The sequence below is a fragment of the Harmonia axyridis genome, chromosome 1 (assembly GCF_914767665.1).
Source record: "Harmonia axyridis chromosome 1, icHarAxyr1.1, whole genome shotgun sequence".
In the NCBI taxonomy this organism is placed as follows: domain Eukaryota; kingdom Metazoa; phylum Arthropoda; class Insecta; order Coleoptera; family Coccinellidae; genus Harmonia; species Harmonia axyridis.
In genome coordinates, this window is record NC_059501.1 from 28,132,893 (window position 1) to 28,154,395 (window position 21,503).

General features: G+C 33.1%; 1 protein-coding gene across 3 annotated transcripts in view; it reads right to left on the minus strand.

Moving 5' to 3' along the window:
- Positions 1-21,503, minus strand: part of LOC123680496 — a 145,713-nt gene that overhangs the window by 82,760 nt on the left and 41,450 nt on the right. The window lies entirely within an intron of this gene.

Sequence of the window (21,503 nt, forward strand, 5' to 3'; positions counted from 1 at the left end):
CGGCATACAATCTACTACTTTGCTGCCTAGTAAAACAAATAACTATTCTGTGAATAAATTGAGAAAGTTGAAATAGATCTTCAAAATTTTCATCATTATTTTCGATACAAGCAATTATCCTACCAGTTTAAGGGTGAATTTAAGAACACATGATATCTCGATAAAGTAAAGAGCAAAAAATTTCGTAATAGGGACATAAATTAGCCTGACTAGAGCCTAAAATTACTATGTAATTGTGAGGATTTCCTCTAAGATTGGGTTCTGTCATCTTTACGGTAATGCTAGCAGAACTCAGTATTTTTTGTAAACTTCGTAAATTTGGAGGTGGGTTCAACATAAGCCTAAAATTATGGTGTAATCAGATTTTCCCTAACAATCGATTAGCTTATTGGTTCTGCTAGCTTAACTTTAAGCTAGCAGAACCCACGAATTTTACCATAGTTGAAGGATAAACAATTTTAAAATAGGGTAACAAATTATCTTAAAAAAAAATCGAAAATTTCAAAGTGGCTCTGCTAGATTCACTGGGGTAATCCTATTGGCTTATGAGATAATATAAAAAGAGAAAAATCAAAACGTAAACTATTTGGGTGGATGGTTTATCACTAAAAATACAATAGTGAAGATCCAGTTTTATAGTAATTAGTTCTAAATTTCGTTATATTTTCTTGATATTGTGATCAATTTCTATAGCAAATACTATTAGAATTTCATCTCAAGAAGTAAGTATTATTGATTGACCTATGCCTATGCTGAAAACTGATGAACATATCCACCCGAACGGCTTCTTTGATCTGATTTCATTCATCTGTTCCCTTTCGAGTGCTTCATTGAAATATTGAACAAAAGCTTCAGTTGCACTCTCTACCAATACCTTCAATACAGAATCCAATCTGAAGGATGCTCAGACGAAATCCAATCCTCACGAGTTATAATTAAAGCAGTATTTAAAGAAAGTTTATACCTCACAGAGCAACCATAAATTGCGTTCAATACCAACTTAACCAACTCGACTTGAACTCAGGTAAGAATTATATAGTTATGTGCCAGTTTTATATAGACGAGCAACAGGTGCATTGCTTCGTTCTGAACCATTATGTGCCTTCGATATGGGGGAAAAAAAAGTGAATGAATGAAATGAGAGATCATCAGCTGTTCTATTGGAGAATATCGTATTGCGTTCTCATTTTTGTGTCACTCATAGGGAGTAGAAGATTACTAGACTTAAAATGTGAGAGAACAGTTGTATTAATTAAATCAGTTCAGAGAATATGAAATGTACACGCGTTATCTGATATCTAGAGCAGTACTTCGATGAAGAGAAACGTGTCTAATATTTGAGATTATAGTTTTGGACAAAAAAGTTTGTTCCTTTGATCAAAATTTTTGCTCGCTCATACTGTGCGCATATTATTTCAACATCTATATATCCGTGACAACATATTCGATCGGGATGAGATTTTGCACTAGAAAGACGAGATTCCGTACTACAAAAACTTTATTTAACAATTTTGTAATTAGATGACTCAGTTTAGTTTGAGCGCGTGCGAAGATGGACACCAACAAAGACAAAATACGCTATAACTCACAGTTTTCCTTCGATAAATGAGGAAATGCAAGCCAGGCGGCTTAAAATGTAAAAAGTGTTTATGGTCCGCATACTGTAACAGCTAATCAATCCGGTTATTTCGATGTGAAAGATGCACCACGCACTAGAAGACCAATTGTCGAAAATGTTGATAAAATCATAGACATTGTCCGACCGTCATATAAGCACTGTTTCGATTGCCCAAGTGCTAAGGATTGCACAAAAAACCTTTTGGAACGATTTGCATAAGTCTAGTCTCAAGAGTTAACGCAGAAAAACCTGATGGACCGAATTTCCATCTGCTAATTGCTGAATCGCAACAAAATCAACCCATTTTTGAAAAGGTTGGTGACTGGTGATGAAAAGTTGATAAACTACGACAACTTCAAGCAAAAACGGACGTGGTCAAAATGCGATGAGGTGGTGGAACCGTGGTCAAGCTAAAACTGACGATCAGGAAGATTTTGCTGTGTGTTTGGTGGGATTGGCAGTGAATTATCAACTGTTGGACCATCTGAAGGGAGCAATCACCCAGATGCGGCCAGCTTTGGCCAATAGGATAGGAATTGTGTTCCATCAGGACAACACGAGGCGTTGATAGTGACTCTTCAGAAGCTCCGGGAGCTTAGTTGGGAGGTTCCTCTGTATACACCTTATAGTTCGGACCTGGCATTGAGTAATTAATATCTGTTTCTGTCCATGATAAACAATTTTGCTGGTGAAAATTCGCTTCAACAGAGGTTTGTGAAAATCGACTATCTCAAGTTTTTGCCAATAGGGACGAGAGATTGTATGAGAGAGGCAAAATGATATTACTTTTGAAATGGCTATAAGTTATCTAACAAAACGGCGCATATTTGACCTAAATCAGATCATCCCAACTTTGTAAATTAAGGCCTTGTTTTTTATGCATACTACACCTTATATTCCATTTAGGAAAAGAAATTGAAGGTTTTCGTTATGGCTTTCATGGAAATATCACTGTTGCATTAAAAAACCAGCATTCCCGAGTTATCTCAAATAAAATCTTATCAGAATTTTTAGGCTTCTCATTTTTTGTCGCTAAGAAATAAAACCTCGTGTATCCTTCCAAAAATATTCGAATGTTCCTCAAACACAAACATACGATTCAGTGGTTCTTCGACTCAGAAAAATCAGCTCGTCTAGCATTATACCCACCATAAAAAGGGATTATTACTCAGTCATGCCACCATCATCAATCAATCCTGTGATTAAACCCACAGGCGTAAAATCGATTTTGTAAAAATACGAGAGTACTCATCGTAATTTATAGACCACATGGCTGCATGTCTCGTCCGAGACACTTAAACAAGAAATTTAAATTCGCTGATTCGGTTTAACGAACTTTACACGCATTGACGGAGGTGTGAAGGGGTATGTTCCTCTTGACTGAACATGATTCGCCAGAATCGTACAGTAGTCTTCTTCTGTTCTCTCACTGCCTTGAAAGATGGATTTCCCAAAACTAGTATCATAATTTGCTTTGTCATTTACTTAAATGATATCTTTCATTATTATTTATTCAATCAATGTTTGTGTTTGAACAGGTTATTGGCCTCTTGAATGTTCAAAGCTTTGCACAGTTGCACTAATAATCTTCGCTGGATTTTCGATACAGGAGGAATCAATGATGAAATTAAGAATGTAACTATTCTTTCCACATATCAAGCAATCAATTTTTAAGTTTTCCACATTTAGTAATCAAGTTGTTGTGGTAAAAATAATACAAAATTTGAGTCCTTATATTTACTACTGGTGCTGAGATAAAGTTCATCTTTTTCATTTTTTATTATTTCGATTTTTTCAGCACGATTTCCCAGGATTTTGATCAGAATAAAGAACGAGGTACCAAAACGGTCCGTATATTTTGGTTTTCAGCATCCCAAGAAAATGCAGATAGTTTCAATTGAGTCCACTAATTATTTGTGTATGCTTCATAAAGAAATGTATCATACGTATCTGCATATTGTATTTTCAAATCTTCGAATTATTTTTAAATCAAGTTGAAATATTTTATATTCCTCTTCTATTTATGTCAGTAAAAAGTAAAAAATTAAAAATCCTTTTTATTCCCTGTAATCCAGAAGTACAAAAATATTTCAGAGAATATCGATTATCAATATCTCAATTTTCAGATTTCAAATAGGCTTAGTTCTCTAGAAACGATATGGAAAACACAAACATAATAGGTTAATTCAATTTGGGTTCATTAATTTGAAATAAAATAATTCGAAAATGATCTCGTATTCTTTTGATGATCCTAATTAAATTTCTTTTCATTGGAATATAATACAAGCCGAAAGCTAATGCAGTTTTAATAACCCATTATTGAGATCTAAATGTGGGAAATATCTGTGAAATTTTATGACAACTTAATTTCACTAATTGCATTAAAGAAATAAACATAGTTGTTGAGAACTTCATTTGAATAATGGGATTCATTTTGGCGTTGACGTTAGACTTGAGATATATATACATTTTGTCAAGGAATTACCAAGAATCGATCTCTTTAAAAAGTTGACATTATTTTTTTGAGTTGTCCTCTATATTCACACTGTATTTGATATTCATATTATGTTTATTAGTTTTTTCTTAGTGCAACGACTTATCATTTCATAACGTGTGTTTTGACATTTCTACAATTAGGATAAAATATGCTTTGAATTTTGCATAACTTATCAAATTCAATGAGACTATGAAAATCTTTAATTTTCCTAATTGATTAAAAGAGATAAATAATATTTTTTATTTCCAAAACATAAGGTATGAATTCGAGCATTGTTTAGTATTTTTACTACTACTGTGGTAGTATACATTTACTTAATAGTAAATATAATGGGTTTTCCAATAAGAGATTGCATTTTAATATTTAAAAAAAAACGAATAGGTATATTCTAAGAGAAATTAAAGGATTTTTATGTCATCGTTCCAATATATATTTCCTTTTTATTGCATAACATAATATTTGGTTATGAATAACTTGGTTTCAATCAGGAAAACTGATATGACATCAAGACACTTTAACACCGAGATAAAAATGTTTTAGCCAAAGGGTTCAAGAAAAAATACAAAATTGGTTGAGATTTTGTTCATTCCCTAATTTTGCCGGTGTGTATATTTGATTATGAATAACTTGAACGTTTCAATCAAGGAAGCCGATATGACATTTCAACCTTAAGACACTATAACACTGAGGAACAAATATTATGTGGGAACTAATTGGTGGAACAAAGTTAAGAATCAAAAAAAAAAAAATAATGAGACCTCCTTATTTCTCATGCACCCAATCCTTGGGTAGCTAAATGCACACACGCCACTGGTGTACCTTTCGTCATAAAGTCCTCTCGTGAATCTCAACGCCCATATCTCGGGAACATTTTCCCTTTCATAATAATGCGTTTTGTTTTTTTTTTTCTCGTTATTTTACGATCGTTCGGTACCATCGACATCCACCATCCTGGCGTAGTCAAGAAGAGGGAAAGTATTTTACAGAAAGAGGCGGCAACGTTTGAAAGACCGCTTGGAGCATGAAATTCGCACTATGTGGCAAGTGCTAAAAGGGGCGCTTCCAAGATTTTATCAATATCTCCGTGGAGAACACTGGTTCTTAAAAATTGCGAGAGATGTTTTGATAGATGAAGTGTGGAAAGGAATTACCATTCATTGTTATCACGGAATCTGCGAAAGGGATTTTTTTGAGTTGTGGATGCAGTGATGTTGGATATTAATTTTGCGATATTAGATACTCAGACCATTGTTATTAATTTTGATGTGTGATATTAAATTTGTGAATTTATTCTCTTCTAGGAATGAAAAAATATAGACTGGAATTCAAATTTTTCTTATTTCATCCCGAGATTGAAACTCCTTGAATAACTCAAAATGCCAAATCGTTCTAATCGAAACTATTGGTCACTCAGTTATTCACTTAGTAAGTAAAAATTCGACTTTATTTGTCGAAATAATTACCTTCAAGAGATGTTTTAGCACTACAATTTTTAAATCACAGGAGATCGACAAAATCATTATTCTCGTTTCTTTTTCTGAGAAACTAATAGTAGGTATTCATTTTTCGCCACCTCCTTTTGTTTTCGAGTTATAAGCCAAAATTGTAAAAATGGCGATATCGAAAAAAAAAATATATTTCCGCTAATACTGGTGGAAGAGCTCTGAAATTGAGACATTATATAGGCACTTTTTCACGTAAAATACAGTTACGTGCTAGTCTTTTTTTGGCAGGATATTTAATTACGAAGCTATGACTCAAAGTTAGATTTTTTAATTGATTTTCGTGCCATTTTATGAATGATTAATTCTACTGATTTCAAAAATATAAAACATCATACGGTTTACATCAATATAAATAATAGAAACGCCTTTTCATCTAATTTCGTTGACAACTGATTTCATTGAGTGGAGGTTTTGCAAGCTAATAGACAATAAAAATTAAAGCATAACAAAAGAAAACGAAGAAAGCAATGATTGAAGTCAGGAGCTTTTGATCGCCCATACATTCATGCGCCGATTGCACTTTCTCTACCAATATGCAGTTCTTTTTGGTCTCGAAGCAGTGGCGATGCCAGCTTTCGAAAACAGGGGTGGCCTAGAGGGAGCCAGTTTTTTTTTGGGGGGGCCAAAATAAAGCGAAACAATAGTTCTGCTAATTTTTAAGATTTAGTATGTCACATTTTAGGAGGGCCAGCAGAATTTTAGGGGAGGGGGGGCTCCATTGCCCTCCATCCTAGCGTCGCCACTGTCTCGAAGAGCGAAAGGGGCGCAGGTGAATACAATTATTCACAGACCTAATTGAAAATAATCAAAACTAAGTTGGAAACAATACAGGATGTTCCCAAATTAGAGTCATAAAGGAAAATGAGTGATTATTTCGATCATTTCAAGAAAAACGGTCCTATAAATGGCTCGCAAACGCTTTGTTTTCGAGATACAGGATGTTTCTTGAAGTCCTACTTAGTTTTTGGGAATATTATGCCAGTTTTATCCAATCTTCATCAATCTTCGCTACAGAATGAGTAAATAGGTACCAAAACTTCTAATTATGATTTATTCATCTTTATGGATCTTTTTAATAATTTGAATTTTCCTGAAAATTACTAGAGAATTGTTTGAAATTCGGTGGCAGATACGACAAAACTACATAAAACCAAAAATGTAGTACTGGGGCAAAATTTCGGTTTACATTTTTTTAAACTACTAGTGGTCCACCAAAAACAAATCTGGAGGATAGAAACGGGCAGATAGAATATCACCGTGTAGATTTGCATTCAAAATTAGTATATCACATGATGAAAACTTCAAATAGGAATATCTTTGCCAAATTTCAGTTGAATATCCTGCAAAGGAAACCGCTTTGAAAAACAACTTGAGAAAAAAATTAAACTTCAACACCTTGAAAGCGTTTATAGAACTTTTTTCTTAAAATGATCCGAAAAATCTGGCTAACTTTTGGCATAACATGGCGAGTTTGTCGGATATAATGTTTTATAGCAGAAACAATCAAAGTTGGATGACGAAATTTGAAAAAATAAAAAAGTGGGAAACATTCCGCTTTTCTGGGCGTACCGGGTTTTTCACCATAATTTGACCCCCCCTTTAACTTTGTTACTAAAAGAGGTACCAAAAAATGTTTTCAATGAAAGTTTCACGAAATCGACTAGTGTTTTCTAAAATGATTTCACAAAACGAAATATATACAGAGTGGGCAACATATTGATAGCAACTTCATTTTTTCAAATGGAACACCCTGTATATTTTTCTATATTTGACTAGATCTTTTTCCCCTGATTTCAAATATATAACATATGTTTGGCTTATCTCTCTTTTTCTGAGTACCACAGAGTTTCAAATTTCAAGAACCACCTGGCATGCAAGCTGGCATTTTTCAAGTGGTAGGCTGCGATAACTCAAAATGCTCTTTTTTGTGTTATGTCGTTGGCAACGATATAACATATAGTCAAATTGTTAACGAGATAACTCAGAAAAGAGCATTTTGAGTTATCGCAGCCTACCACTTGAAAAATGCCAGCTTGTGTGGTGATTCTTGAAATTTGAAACTCTGTGGTACTCAGAAAAAGAGAGATAAGCCAAACATATGTTATATATTTGAAATCAGGGGAAAAAGATCTAGTCAAATATAGAAAAATATACAGGGTGTTCCATTTGAAAAAATGAAGTTGCTATCAATATGTTGCCCACTCTGTATATATTTCGTTTTGTGAAATCATTTTAGAAAACACTGGTTGATTTCGTGAAACTTTCGTAGAAAACATTTTTTGGTACCTCTTTTAGTAACAAAGTTAAAGGGGGGGTCAAATTATGGTGAAAAACCCGGTACAATTGGTACCTTGGGAAAATCTTTGCTCATGTTGGGTAGGCTGATCTGTCGATCGAAAGGAGAATCACAAAACACCAACATTTGTAGCTTTGTCATTCAAAACAAAGACTAAGGTGTAGAATTTGACATTTTTCATAAAACTGTCAATATCTCGAAAACTAAGACACTTTTACTGAAATCAAATTTGGATATTCTGCTCGAGCATGACCTAAGCTATCAGCATGCGGTTTACGGAACATCCTGTATACCGAAAACACCTTTGAACGTTCAGATCAATCAGAATCAGATTGGAATCAATTTCTTTAGAAAATTAATCACAATCACACAGTTTGTTCGCCCAATGTGAATAGTCGACTCAATATATTAAAATCAGTCAAACATGTTGCAATTTTGAAACACTCACGACTGGAATTTGACTTCAACCAATCCTTCGCCGTGAGCGCACACTCTGTCAATATTATGATTTATTGCACAGATAAAAAACACTGCACTTCAATTCGAACAACGTCTGCACCCGAACATTAACATACGAAATTTATTGAATTGATTTCAAAATTTTACGAGAGTCTCAGGAGAGAACGTGCTATTCTGTTATTTATGCAACAGTCTTCTCCGGACTTGTTCAGATGAAATCGTAAGAAGGCGAATGCCTTCTCGGAAAAATAATAAAAATATGTTCAAGTGTCGTTATATTGTAGGGAGACCTGCTTGCCCCCCATGTATGCCCATCGTGCAAGGATTTGCTTGTAGAAAGCTCGACAAGGTCGAGTAGATATAATGATGTGTATGAAAACGGAGATGCTTTCTATTTACCGAATAGGTTCCAATATGTATAGATATTTTTCGTGAAAACATCCAAAAAATATATTTAAAAAATGTAAATGCTATTTTTTTTGTAAACATTCATCTGCTCCTTTCGATTTCATGGTTCCGTATACCTTCTATGAAATTTTTTTAGATTTAGGATGATTGAAATCAACTCATGTTCCAGTCAAATAATAGTTTTTCTCTATTTCTGTATCGTAATGAGTTCATTACAGTTCTAAAAAACAGTGCTGTAATGAACTCATTACAGCATCGTTTTCAGAAATATTTTTCGTTTTGTGGTTGTCTATGCTGACTTCCAATCCTATAAAATTTCAACAAACGTCAATAATTGTCAATATAATATAATTTGGGGATATAGAGAAATGATTTGCTACATATTCGCAAATTCTCATAATTCTGGTAGTGTTCAATCGATTTCGTCAGACATAATTCACGAATTTAATGTGTAATTGTAAATTATGTCTAAATTCGAAACATACGATTCATATTCAAATTCCGTAATCTGTCAATTTTCGTAACAGTCACACCAACTGCCAAGATACAATACAAAAGTCACTAGGATATATAATCTGAATTTTTCATTGAATTTCGACAATATTTCGCAAAACTTGACTGAAATAGAGAAAATATCGTCTAATACTCGTTGCAGAAGGCAATTCCAACACTCATGCGTTCCAAAACTCGCTCCTTCGTCGCTCGTTTTCGAATTTCGCATTCGTGTTGGAATAGGAGCCCATTCTGCAACTTGTTTTAGAATATACTATTCAATGTCAAATCAAGTACTTGATAAATAAATACTTGACTTGACATTGAAAAACTACTACTTAAACTTGAGTTGATTTCAAGTCGAGCCCAAGTCAAGTAGTTATTTGAATATCAATTAAAGCCGTGATTCCTTAGAACAGATGAACATAATAAAATTGTACAGGGTTTTCCAATGAATGGTTTCATTTTTCCCTATCTGGGCACTTTTGAAGCTGTCGTATTTTGATATTTGACAAGTAAAACTACGCCACCACTGAAAATGAAACGATACACCCTTCAACAATGTTTTGAAATTGTTAAAATTCTCTACAAAAATGGTGAAACTTTTGCAATCACAGTTCGCAAAACTAAAGCACTTTTGGGTCGTCGTGAAGCACCTTCTCGACTGGCAATAGTAACACAAATGGAAAATTTAAGCTATTTGGACAAGTAACTTAGATGTGAAGAATCAAAACCGACTGCGTCCGTCAAGGACAATTAAGAATACTTACTGCTGCTGTAGCATTGACCAAACTAGGTTTGTCGACTCATCGTCGTTCTTAGGAATTAGGCTATAATTAATTATTTCAATGGACGAAATTGGAAGATATAGATGTGGACGACGATTCAAGACCTCAAAAATGAAATTTGTGATGTTAACAACGATACACAGCCGCAAATATGCGAATTGGTCATGGAGAATTTCATGAAAAAGGATATAGTGCAGCAACCGTAGCCGTGTTGGCCATTGGGCTGATATTGTTAATTTTTTACAGAATAATAATCAGATGAGTGCACATAAGCAATTTTACATAAGAAATTCTTAGATTTTCCAGATATAAATATCCTAGGTAGATATATTATTGAGTTTGTAAGCATTCAATTTTATAAATAATTCACATGAGAAATAATTCACAACTAATATTTTGAAGAACTACGTGTTTGTTGGAGTTAACATTAATTTATTATACAGGGTGGATCTTCGACTTGTAAATATATTTCAACCGAAGGTTCCTGAGTTAAAAAAAAACACTTTTTTCCTTCACTATTTCACGGTTTGGTTGAAATTATACAGCCTGTTGAAAATCTATGAAAAAATGGTTTTTCAGGTATACCTATCTCGCAAATGGAATGGAATCAAAGAAAATGATTTTCGGAATATAGTTTTTTATTGATTTGATGAATATTTGCCGAAGATAAAATTCCATCAAAATACAGTTAACAGAATGCTACTAAGTGAGGAAAAAAATCGAATTGGAAAAAATAGTAAAGGAAAAAAGTGTCTCTTTTGACCTAAGGAATCTTATTCCTTATTTTTATATGTATAAGTCAAAGACTCGCCATGTATATTTGATACATTTGCTGAGTTTAATCTCAACAAATCATATAATGGAGATTTTCTATTTTCAATTAGATCATTTGAAAGTCAAGGCAAATACTCACATTACACCGCCCTCTGGGTAGGTACAAACATATAGGTACTCTTACCTGTAATGAAAAAAAATATTTAGGGATTGTTGTGGAAAAATAATAAGTATTTAATTAATGATAAAGTTTCAATCAACTCACACCTATATATGGTAATTTTGATCGAATTTTCAATTTTGAAATAAACAGGTAAACAACATTGCATAAGGTGAATTTGCAGATATCTATTCCAAGAAAAATGAATAAATTTTAGGTATTAGATACTAAAAATAGTAATCTTCGATCTCACACACATTGCCACAATGTCAATGAATATTTTTTCGAGATAGCTAAATGAGGTTGCTCCAAATTCAGTTCCTAATACTGTTCAAATATTAGGATATTTGTATGAATGAAAAAAACATTATAAAATATCATCAAATTATCTGTAAGAATTCGGAATATGCAGTATAATCAACGAAATTATGAGCTCAGTCTGATAAATTTTCGATTGAAATATCCTAAAAAATGGTGATTCGTTCTTCATAAAGGGATTCATGATAATAGTAACCTTTCATCTCTTGAGTGTAATCAAATGCAGTGTCTATACGATATGGATAATTTCCGTCATCCATAAAAAATGATAGATACCCAAAGACAATATTCCTCTAGATATAACACGCATCACGAAATATCATAATCCTATTGTTTAGATAACTTAATGCGCAATTGAACTAACGAAATTAGGAGCTCAATCGAACCAAATCCCTCAATGGAAGACAATCGATTGGAAAGCATCAAACATGAAATCAAGAGTCATTTGAAATACCTCAACGCTCAACCAAGCGACTAACCCGGAGACTACAACGACAGACCAAGCGCGAAACTATACTCACTGAATCTCGTATCTAATTTGATGGACACATGTACCGGATAAATTGATATCTTCAATGGGCAACCTACAAATGACGCAATGAGTCGTTGTGGGATAGGCATCAAACTAATTGTTGATTGTTCTTCGTACACTCGTATGATCCCGATAGCAATGAGATAAAGTCAATTAAGCATTAGAAATGATTTTTTTTTCTTCGGAATTTATTGTGTTAGAACGATCGATTGTGTTTCAATTTCTCGACATCTGCTGTAGTCGAGTATCGCTTCCTTGACCTGGGTAAAATTTTGCCAAAAGGAGTAATACTGGTTTGATTGAGTAGATATGGGAACGAGAAATTCCATTTGGAGAACTTTCACTCTAGTCGATTTTTCATCTCGAGAGACACAGATGATGTCATCAGTTGTAATCCGAGATTATTTATGTACTGGAGCATGCGGCGAATAAGTTGTCAGTGAATTATGTCATTTTAAATCACTGTATACTTTTATGGTTATGACAGCAAAGTTGTATATGAATTTTCATCACAATAAAAAAATTATATCGATGAAAAGAGAATATTTTATGAGGTACTCTCCGGGTATTATGTTTCAGCATGAATTCTTTTGATGAAAGTGAACAATATTCATACGATATTCTCTTTCAATTTAAATCTCCCCAAAAATAGAATCGAAAGATAAGTTTTCCTGAAATTTACAATCGAAATTTTGTCAAAACTGTTGGAACTATCATCATTTTAATTCTATTTTCTGATAGAATATATTAATTGACCCAGAAGAAATCTTGTAATGCATTATTTCCTTGAAGTTATAAATTTCCGAAACTATTACAAATATTATATTTGGTATAAGATTGAAATTTAATGAGAGGGGTCCTAATGATCTATTGTGTCCTCTTTCAGAGCTATTCTTGCCATAACGTGATCTACAGCTCGCCTTCGAGTTCCAGAGTTCTAATTCAATCCAGTAACCTGGAGGGCTTAAAGGAGTCTACTTCCTCACTTCTATAAGTTTCTTATCCAAAACGAATTTTGCATTGACAGGCATTCCATCACTAGAGAGTTTCTTTCTCCTCCCCACAGAATTTGCAATCGTCATTTTCTGCTAGAGCCATTTTCATGAGGTGTTTTACCTAAGGCGACAATGCCCAGTGATAAATCCAGTGAGAAGGTGTAGTATATTCTTGCTAAAATCCAGATAGTCCTTCGATCTCGCAGTTTCAAAGTTTCGAAGAAACTATTTGGAATGATCCCATCTACGATGATTCTATCAAAATTCTTTCTTGCAGGTACATTTGCCTATACCACAGAAAAGAGTTTGTCCTCCATTTCTGGCCAAGTGTGTGGGCTTCTTCATTCATTATATTTGGTGTAAAAACACCTTCAAACTCTTCATAAATAAGAAACATTGAAAAATGAGCATCAGACAAAATCACACACAATAGCTATTTTCTTTTATCTCACAAATCATTCAAATCAAAGATCAACATTTTCCAATGATTAGAGACAGAGGCCTTGAGAGTGACGAATATTACTTAATATCTCAACGATTGAATGATTCTTTTATGTTGTATAGGTTTCGGAGAATTAATTTTTCCATATTAGAAAAATTTCGACAAAAATGAGAGGCTGACTTCTATTGTTTATTCCGTTTGTTTGTTATTGTTTCCCACCAAGTGTTGCTCATGCCACCACTTTTTCACTGTACTGGTGAAGTCCGAAAACCCGAAATACGTGGCTACTTTTAGAGCTTCTCTTTGAGGAATGTGTACTTTAACTTTTTTTATGTATGCTTATTCTGAATGTGAATCACAGGGTGATATTTCTTCTGGAACAGTACCTGCTTCTTTAGTCCGGAACTTTTTTTGGTGGACCACACGTAGTAATGCAAAAGGAAACTTTGGTCCAGTACTACACTTATGATTTCTTGTGGGTTTTGTCATATCTGATTTCGCGAAAAAAATTTCAAACATTTCATTATAGTTTTCCTCAGGAAAATCCAAATTATTTTAAAGATCTCTAATTCTGTGGTTATTCCGTTCATTCTTCCACATCTTGTAGAACAAAATCGTGCGAGAATATATCAGAAACGCACAGTTTCCATGGTTATATTTTATTATTCTATGTTGGTAATCCAAACTTTCCGCCACGACTTTATCTGTCAATTCATCAATTTGCCTTAAAGAAATCAGTTCCGCCAACCAACATTTTTCAATGCAAAAATCACTAAAATATATTTATGGAAATATTTCATTAATTTCAATGAAAATGCAATGAATTAGAGAAAATAATGTATAATACTCGTACAGAAGGCTCATTCTACCACTCGTTCATTCCAAAACTCGCCACTTCGTGGCTCGTTTTTGAATTTTGAACTCGTGGAAGAATATCAATGCCTTCTGCACTTGTATTATAAATAACTATACACAATCTGTAATGAAGATCAATAAAGATTCGACAAACTGATATAATTATCACAAAAAATTAGGACTACAAGAAACACCCTATATCTCGAAAACAAAGAGCTCAATTATTCAAGGAATCTCTTATTTTCCTTTGCACTTATAATTTGGGAACATCCTGTATGTCTACAATTGAAAATATTGATGAATTTCTTCTATCATCGAGAAATATCTTTATACTTGATGTTTGTATTTCTGTAGATTTTATTGTTTGTTTTATATATTTGACTAATTTTTATTTCTGACACCCCATGTGAAGTTTGATGGGTCGGAGTTGTTCACAGTAAATATTTGTATTTATAGTGTGAATAAATATAATTATTATTAATGAATTTGTAGACGGAAAGCTGCACTATTATAAAAATATTCAGATGTCAATTTTGATAGAATCAACTCTGGGTTTTGTCTAACCGTATTATCCAGAATACGAATTCGAATCTGTTGGTACATATTTCCAACATTTTTCAATTAGGAAAGAAGATTATCTCGTTCATTATAGACTTCCCGAAAAATTTACGACCAATAAACCAAATTTGAATATTTAATACAGATAAAGTAGGTATGGAATCAAAATCAAAGCGGCAATGGCATTCTCACTTTCACTACATCCTCGTAGAACCATTAGATTTACTACTACTTATCATACTATATTTCATTCAGCTAACAGTTCCACACGAAAACAACATAAAAATCTAATTGAATTAAAATAAATTAACATACTAAAGTGATTTTATTGAAAATGAAATTGGTTTTTAGGCTCACCATTTAACCTGGTGTTATGTAACGTGAATAACACTTGGTATAACGCTGTCTGGGTTCAATTCGATCACACCTATAAATCGGATAGAGACAATCAATGCCTTTTGTGTGAGAAAGTCAGCCCATAAAATGGCAAATTGAATCGGAATCATTTTCAGACTAGAAACAGAACGAAGGTCCAACTTATACATTTCCTTATTGCTAGGACGTAGGATTGAACTCCTACATGCGTTCAGAATAATAGAATATCTAATAGCATCCCATGGAGAGCAAACAACCAACTGAGGATTCGACAACATTGATATATTCACTAAGTGTATTGGTTGATGGGATCTCACTTCATCCATCGTTTTTTCTCGAAATTCCACGCAAATATTTATTTTTTTTTTCAATGAAATTGCTGCTTTTCAGTTTAGGCAAACCCACTTCGAAAAACTCGAAAGGAAGATTTGTAACGCGTCTTATCTGATTGCTGAAGAGTTGAATGAATACATTTTATGACCGTTTTCTTTGAAAACAAAACAAAACGTGACAGCCACCTTCTGATTTTTGCGATTTCATTTATAGAAAATTTGTTCATGCACAATGCTGTATTTTATTTCGAATTGAGTAATTTTAACTCACTGCACAGAAATATAATAAAGAATTTAAAAAATTGAAGGAAAAGTCTATAAAACACTTCTGTTGCTGGAACCTTGTATATTAAATCATCCGGTTACATGTTTCGGCGTATTCGCCATTATCAAACCAAAGATTCTGAAAAAGATTATACTCTTAGGTACAATATATGAAGTTGAGCGAAAAACTTAAAGGAAAGGTGAAAAAAGATGAATAACATAATTCTACAGTTCGGTTAATTGCTCACTGAAACCGACAACCGAAGATAGATTTATCTTTATAGATAAATCTATCTTCTATCTTTAAAATGACATTCGTCACAAAACAATTTATAAACAGCACACAATTGTGAAATATTGCTTCGACTCTTACCACTAAAAAACATTGATTTTAAATTTCTCTTATTTGTATATACAACATCAATATCATTTTGTCTAATTCTTTTACAATCTTTAACACTAATAGAAGGGATATAATTGATGAATACAAATTTTTTGATTTGATCTTCAGATTGAGGAGGATAGATTGAATTTAACAATTTTTTCTGTTGTTTTTTGAATATCAATTTGTCAATTATTTCAGGAGAGTATCCATTGTTCCTGGCTTATATTTTTAGTGTTCTTTATGAAATTTAATTTCTGACAATGGAATTGAAACTGGTCTATGTACTAAGGTGTGAAATGCTGACATCTTGATCTTATAAGGGTGTGAACTGCTGTTATGGATCAAAATATTAGAAAAAGTATTATTTTATTTTATTTTCTTTTATTAATGTTGAGGTTATGTTTCACCAAGAGTTATGCGAGGAATCAATTTCGATTAACTGTAAAAGTTGCAGCTTTTTTACGTTTGGATTGTATGAGCAAAACAAGTGGATTTATTGGAAGAAAAAGGATTCAGTTTGTCGGTACCTGATATAAATCAAATTATCGAAAATATAATCACAAAAATTCATAATTTGAACTAAACATGCTCATTAGGAGAGAGTGATGAGTGCTGCTGAATAATCTTCAAACACCGTGAAATGTTGAAGTACGATGAATAATAATTTTCCAACAGTTTAGAGTAGAAAGTGAGACGTTCCATAGAGATTTTAACCAAAGATCGTTCTGTGCAAATTATTTAACTTGGGCCGACCGTATTTTGTCTTCACTTTCACCCTACATCAGTGCTTGTCGACATACCATATGAAGAAGAATCTACGAACGGATAATATATAATTTTGCTGTAGTCCATTTCATTATTACATAACACGATCATCCTAAATAACGAATAGAGCATTAAATACAAGAGGTCAGCGTGAGAGTTTTTTAGTGTGTTCTTTGGGTGCTCCATTAATTGGGATTGTTCTGCCCAGGATCTCTAAATAATGATTAAGCTATAAAGAAATTGGCCAATGTTAGTTTTATATGAATGATATTATTCATTTTGGACAGTGGTATCTTGCATTTGGTAGACTGAAACGTGAAAGGCTACAAGATGGTAAATTCCGATAACGATTTTATTGATGATGCAGAAATTTTATATAACATCGTTTCTTTGGGAGTAGATGATGCTATTGAGCACTGTTACGGAATATCAATTGGTCCATCTGAAGGGTGGTCACGAAGAATTTATGGTAATAAAATATAAAATTTAATTTCTCACTAATCGTTAAAGCAGTTTGTTCATTAATTAGATCATTGCAAAAAAGGAATTAAACAAAGCAGTTCGAAAAGTTAAACAAACAACATAAATTAATAATAATGTGAGAATATATTGTCAACAGATATTCCATAAAAGCAATTTGAGAGTTTTTTTGGGATCCAGATTTCGCTATAAGTTATAATAATATCGATACAGACTAAACTGCTAATGAATTGATTAGATCAACCTTCACAGAAAATTGTGTTCTAGTTTGTAAATAATAAAGCCTATATAAATTGGAGAGAATCATAGAAAATGAGGAAAGCTGAAGTGAAGTAAGTTATAATACTACGTATTTGCAGAATCGAAAATGATAAAGATTTTTTCGAAAAATACTTTTTCAGCAATAATATTCGAAAAAATGTGAGTCTTCGTCGACACCATTTTTTTCATAAGAATTCCATCAACTCATGAACCTTTGAGTTCATACCCAAGGTGTGGCATATTGCTGAAATTATCATCAAAGAAGCTATCTAATGATGCAATAATATACTGGGTGTGCCTTTTGAAATAAGGAAGACCCAATTTGTCACCCTAACAGAAGCTTTACAGAATGCTAAAACTAAATTGTTATGAATAAATGATGAAATATATGAATTGAATTCAGGTTTCAGATTCTTCTGCTAAGTTCCGACTCCATAAAACACTCGAATATTCAGTTTTTTTCTTCAATATGGTTGAATAAAACAACCGGATGATGCGGATGAACCATTATTTTTTATTCGAATATATGTTGCAGACATTCTCGATGGAAAAACGTTTAAGATTAGTGAATTTGACACAAACAAAAATCGTTTGTGATATTCGTTAAAATTAAAAAAAAATTTATTCAATTAATTCTTCCAGTATTCTAGTTTTCTTGTAAAAAGTTGATATAAATAAATAAATAAATAATGCCGCCCTACGTTATTTGCCGTCCCTCTAGAGAGGATTCTGCGGTTTCAGGTTCTTCTGCTCAATTTCAACACTAGTTAATTGGATATAAAAAATGAAAAATATCATAATATAATGGAATGCGGTACAAAATAATAAAACTTCTTATATTTCTTAAGAAGGATAAGTTATAAATGGTGAAATAAAATCGTTTCTCGTATATTTTGCTTTCCATTCTGAGCAATCAACATTCTGATTATTGGAGAATTGAAAACAAAAATAATCCAGAAGCCGCCCCAAATGGCAATAAAATTCGGGAACGTTTAGCAAATCGAACGCCAAAAAGTCTGATGAATGCATGTGTTTTTAAGCGTCAACTTGTAAACAACACTGAGGGGATTACGCAACATCTGGTTATTTATGATTAGAATGCGGCTACTTTGATGGTTTTTGTTGTTAATTAAATTAGTCGGTATTTCTTCCTGTTTTTGCTGACCGAATTGAATCTCATTCGGTACTTTCCATTTCTACACATGTAATTTTTGTTGATCAAGCTTGAAATGCCGCCCTTGCAATTTGGCGCCCTAGGCGACCGCCTACCCTACCTACCCCCTAGCGACAGCCCTGAGTAGTAGTCTGTTTTGGTGTAACCGGAAGTTGTCGTGATCGAAAATATTTAAGGTATAAAGATCATTGTCTCAAACCCAAATATGCAAATTTACATCACAAAATTGTGATCAGTTTTCCATTTACTCCTAATAGGCAATCGCGGTGAATAACCCTGTATGTAAATCAAATATTTCTCTTCAAGTAAATCAGAGAACTACTTTATTCAAATTGGTTACTACTTTCCAAGTACTACTCTCTACGTTTTCGATATATTTCTCACCAAGTTCCTGCAGCAATATGAAATAACTCTATCAATTTTTTTTCCTCCAGAACATTGGAATATCTATTTTTTTTTTTGTAACGGATATTCAATACGTGAATTGATTGAATACAATATTTTCCGGATGACTACACTACACGTATGTGCACCCTGTAAAATAAAAAACTAAGCTGAAGAATATTTCACGTCATTATCCTTGCAACAAGATCTAGTTCCTAGCATGGATGTACCAGATGAACGTAATTTTTCAGCCTTAGACCGACTGGGGTAATAAGAAACGAGACTATCCTCGCAATATTGCCGTACAACATGTGTTGGCTATTCAATTAATTTCATGTTTTCATGGCGACTATTAACATCGAATACCTATTAATACGAGATCTTGTAAATGGTGTGAGTACTCGATATGACTAGATGGCATTTGAAAATCCCATAAAAATATTAAGATCGTAAATAAATCCTATCATTAATACGTTAAAGGTATACGGCCATCTATCACTATCAACTTTCTTCTTGAGATAATGAGAAAATTATTTAATGGTCTGAAAAAATTAGCGCTATACGTGTTGTGTTAAAACATTATTCCTTCATATAGGGGGATTTGCCGACAAATTCACTGTATGAGGATACTAGGAAAGCAACATCTGACTGATCTATCGTAGGAAATTATGATTAAATATGTCAATTTGACATTCCAACAAAAAGAAAAAAAAGATTGGTTCTGGAAGTCCAACAAATGATTTCAAATGTTTATAATGTCCTGACAGGGCCGGCATTAGGGGTGAAACAGTGAAGCGTGCGTTTCAGGCGCCTCTATTTCAGGGGTAGGGATTCAACAAGCCAAGTAGCTTCACAGTTTAACCAACTACTTGACTTGAAAATCAAGCTCGTGAAAAATTACATACTTGAGCTTGGCTTCATTCGATTATAGATATTTATTGCTTGACTTGATATCAAGCTACTTGATATTACTTGAGCTTGATATGCACCCTTTGCACTGTATATATTTCTGCAATCTCGTGCGCGCTTAGACTAAATAAGGGGATTCTTGGAGCGCCGAGAGACTGAAGCATTCGCCAGTCTGAATTTATTAGTCCTTTTTTTTAGTAATTTATTGGTAGATTTTGGTAGTTTCAGAAATATCTTTCAAAATTTGGCCAATATGACTAAGGATTTTTTATCAACGCCAGCATTTTCAGCCCCTGTTGAAAGACAATTTTCTAGAGCTGCTCTTACAATTAGAAAAACCCGCAATAGGTTAGGCGAGAAATCTATAGGATGCCTCATATGTCTTAGATCCTGGATGGAAAATTATGAAATCAAAAAAAGCCTGGAAGTTTCTCAATATTGAGAAACTTTGTTTTTTCATTATTTTCTATTTAATTATGATTTATAGGGATTGAATCTATATTTCTATTTCAGAAAGTTGATATTTTCGGTTCTTTTATACAATAATTTTAATGAATAACAGTGTTTTTTGCAAGGTTCCTTCTCATTTCATCATTTTTTCATCGATGTGAAACTACACAATAAAACTGCTGAAAATCAAGTAGCTTGAAATGATTCAAGTACTTGATGAATAAATACTTGACTTGACTTGATTCTGAAAAAAACTAGGTACTACTTGACTTGAGCTACTTGAAATCAAGTCAAGCTCAAGCCAAGTAGCTTGAAAATCATGCCAAGCCGGAAATTTTTTCATATTTCATCCTTGATTCTTAAAAAGATAGGTGAATTGGTTATAAGGGATGTTGTTATTGATGCTCTTTCAGCAGGGGCACTGAAAATTATTTGCTTCAGGTGCCAAAATTACCCGCGCTGGTCCTATATACTGATTTCAAAAACAACTGCAGATTTTCCATCAGTTTTGATTCTTGAGATATAGGCTAAATGAATTTAGTTTTGATACTAGCAAAAAATAAAGAAGTAAATCTTCCATGACCAAAAATAAAAATGTTCTCAAAATTAGAATCTAATTAGCCAAATAATGAACTAAAACAATGGCATCCACAACGTTGTTGTGTAAATCATACTTATGTTCTTTGTTTGTTTGTAGTGAATACATTTCAAAAGAAAATAGACAAACCATTCCTAAGTTTTTGAAAAAAGCTTATATTCTTATATTCCGAATATGGTTCAATTCCTATATGCCTTTCTTCTACCATGAATAAGGAATATGAAACAATTGCACTAGTTTTGAGAAGATGAAATATGAAGGACAATCATAGACAATTTCTGTTGATTTAAAAATGGTAAAGTTCCTCTTTGGACATCAAAGTGGATATCCAAAAGATACTTGTTTTTTATGCCTTTGGCACAGCATACCTGGAAATGAACACTGATGGATTGACAGAAATTGGCCTTTAAGAGATGATACAAGGAAAAC